At 37.3% G+C, this 3,606-nt stretch overlaps 1 long non-coding RNA gene across 1 annotated transcript; it reads left to right on the plus strand.

Annotated features, from left to right (window-relative positions):
• The first annotated feature begins 127 nt into the window (after positions 1–127).
• Positions 128–752, plus strand: LOC135767124 (uncharacterized). Its single transcript, XR_010541898.1, has 3 exons — positions 128–419; positions 542–595; positions 685–752. It is a non-coding gene; the product is annotated as an uncharacterized lncRNA (long non-coding RNA).
• Positions 753–3,606: the final 2,854 nt, after the last annotated feature.

A 3,606-nucleotide genomic window follows, 5' to 3' on the forward strand; every position in this document is an offset into this window, starting at 1 on the left:
GAATAATTTTTTTAACTTCTAGCCGTTTCTACAAATCATTTGTATGTTGAAAAATTTCTTTTGATGTACTGTACATTTATACTGTATAACTCTAACAAAAAGTTAAACATTTCAGGGGAAAATAACAATCACTTCTCAAACGTAAAAAGAGACAAAGCCAGTGATAAAGTAAGTATTTATTTCAGTTTACATTTAGCAGATGTTTTAATCCAAAGTCACTTAAGTTCTGAGGATTATAACACAAGGGATTCATCATATATGGAGACAATCATATCAGTAGTGATGTAATAATAACACAAGTGGCTGAAAAAGTATGTGAGAGACTGAAACTGATGTGTGTTTATTGACAGGACGACTCATTGAATCCTGAATGTGATGTGACGTACAGTTCTGTGGTTAAACCTCCCAAGACTAAAGCAGTAAGTGAATTCATAACAATAAACACAATGAATGTCTGATCTCAGTACAGTGCTTTAGTTTATGTTACAGTAACATTTGTGTTATTGTCAGTATGACTTTATATGATGTATTATATTTTCAGTGTGGACCAGCAGATGTAGAGGAAAATGTGATCTACAGCTCTGTGCGTGAATAGGTGAGATGTTGTGTTGTTAATTACAATATACACACAATGTTGTACACACTGTAAATCCTTTAATGAAAATGTATTATCTTATCACACAGGTGTTTGGTCTGGATTAAATTCCTGAGAAAAATATGAACCCAGATGCCAGAGCATGCAAAACATCAACACAGATAAAGTTGTTTTGAAAAGATGACATTACGTTTGATCTTGGTTATCTCTTATTTTTGGCTTTATTGATGACCCCTATAGATAATACTGTTGCATTATGTTGAAAATTTATATTATTCTAATTTGATTTAATTTTCATAGTGTTTGAACTGTTAAAAAAGTTTTATTCTCAAAAATTCAAGTTTGTACTGTCAGGTGGCTTTTGAAACATTTGATAAAACTGCAATTTAAAATAAAAATGTCATTTCATTATTTTTTGCAAAAGATAAATGACAAAATATGTTTACAGTAACATATTAACAAGGTCATAGTCACGTATATTTATTAAAAACAAGTGTAAAATCTATCTTGTTTTGTTGTGTTACTTTTGACCCACCTCTGTGTTACTTTTATCCCAGCTGACAGAGTCAAAAGTAATAATGCAATACTTATATTCAAAGTGAAATTATACTGAAGTCGTTTTACATTAATTGACCACAGCAAAAAATATTTTTCTGTCTAAAACATTTTAAGTTTTTCTGAAAAATGGTACTCTCACCCCTGCTCTCCCCTACTGAACAAACATTAACTTTTACAAAGCTGTTTGCACAAAATGAAAAGTTTCTTACAGGTGCAAAGCATTCTGCAATGATATATATGATATATAGTAATAATGTTAATAAAAAAATTTTTTGGTGTATTATTGCTACCCCTACCTGGACTGACACTCCTGGAATGTGTCCCATCTTGTGAGTAATTTTACATGCAAGCTTGGGATCTTAACGCCCACTAAAACACTTGGGTCAAATACAGGAAATATGTAAGTAGTCAAGTGGTTAAGTTCAAAAACCACAAGTGTGTATTTGAATAAAGTCTTTATATGCCTTTGCTTTAAGTGTATGGTTTATGGTCTGCCACAAGAACTTGATTTTATCTTTGATATTGATTGAGATTACATTTAGAAGACGTTTTTACAAACTGTAGTTTTTTATTGTACAGCCTACTGTGAATAAACACATACTGTATTGTAAAATTCTCTTGAGTTAAGTCGCATATTTCTGCCAGTCCATAACAAACTGACTGGGTCTATTTTGTGACCATTTTTAGGTTTTTTCCTGGTATTTTTCCTGGGTGATTCGCTATGTGGCATAATTCAGTTTAATGTTGAATACTTTTAAAGGTGAAAGCGCTAATTCATCTTCATTTCTGGGCTGTGAGTATGCCATGGTGTTGTGTGACGGGGGTAATATTTGTTATTTCTTTACATTCAATATAAGCATTCCATATATTTAATGCATATGTATTGTACAATTCAAGTATGTCTGTAAGCACATTTTTAAGTTATAGGTGAACCATGCAGCTGTTTAAAAAAACAGAATGTGTGAATGTTTACAAGAAATCATATTTTGCTAGGGTTATTTTGTGTATTTGATCAGCATGCAAAATATTAAAACTTAATTTACATTTACATGTTCCCATATCAAATTATACAGACTCATATTAAAGTCTGGTAATGATGTCTGTTGTCGCCTGTATTGCAAAGTCTTTATGTTTTTACCACAAACAGCTCTCATCTGCAGTCACTTGCTACTATACATTTATGAGCCTAAAAGACATATAGTGTAAACTCAAAAGCAACTGCATGATATCACAGTATATGATTTTGTGCTTTCCTTGCCCCCTAGTGTAGAAGTTAGGGTTTGCAAGTTCTTGTGGTGATGAAGATGTCACAGGTAGGGGTGGACCCAGATGTAAATAAGGTCACGCCCCTTTCTCCACCTCGAGGAGATTCCCAAAGCCACCCCAATGACCAGACACACAAGGTAAGCATAATTTAAAATGTACTTTATTTAATTTACTTAAAAAGATAAATAGGGAAGGGAAAACGGGGAACTTAAAATAATGGCCACTCTAGGCTCTCCTCCTTCACCACCAACTGGATCTCCACACAGTCCATTCTCTTAATGTTCATTCTCGTTCTTCTTTCTCTCCACAGGTGGTCGCTAGGACACAAAAACACTGTTACTTGGACTTCGAGTATTTCTCACGGCTCTGCTGTTTACAGCTCTCTGGGTAAGGATATCACGTTACACAGTCTGTTCTCCAATTATTCACTCTCGTTCTCCTTTCTCTCCACTGGTGGTCGCTAGGACACAAAAACACTGTTACGTGGGCGTCGAGTATTTCTCACCGGCTCTGCTGTTTACAGCTCTCTGGGTAGGTATAGTTTCCTCCGTAGGTCAGCAGAGGGGCGAAGGTCACACACCACCTCACCGGGTCGAGCGCTGCCCTATCTCCACTGCCCGTAGGCGATCGAATCCTGGACAGGGGCGCCCCTTTGTAGAGACCACGGGGGCGGCGGACCCTTTCGCCTCTGACTCTGCGACAAGACAGACACAGGTAAGTTTGCACCACGAATATTTCCAATATTGTACTCACAATCACTGACAGCTCTTGCTCTGCGTCCCTTCACACTCCAAAACAGCACACTGCGTATAGTAGCGGTAAATTCTGAGGTCGTTAGCCTCTCCGTCCTCTGCCCAGTAGAAGAATGGATGATGCGGGGCTTCGTCTGACAAGACATACAGCAACCCACAGCAAATACACAGCACCACTCCAACGTGAAAAGCTTATTTAATTGCAAAGTCTCACTCACCACACTATAAGTGTACACACAAAGGAAACGCCCGGCGTCCTCCACTTCACTTGGGCTGAAATAAGGGCGATGGCAATACGACCAGAATAATGTTTCGTTGCTGTGGCTGCTTAGATTGACGCTCCTAACGGCTCACCCACCACGCTGTCTTAGGGGTAGGGCCGCCCTCCTTCTCCTGGAGGTTTCAAACGATTACACAGGTTAATTTCTGCAAGTT

This window comes from Paramisgurnus dabryanus, chromosome 6 (assembly GCF_030506205.2).
Source record: "Paramisgurnus dabryanus chromosome 6, PD_genome_1.1, whole genome shotgun sequence".
NCBI lineage: Eukaryota > Metazoa > Chordata > Actinopteri > Cypriniformes > Cobitidae > Paramisgurnus > Paramisgurnus dabryanus.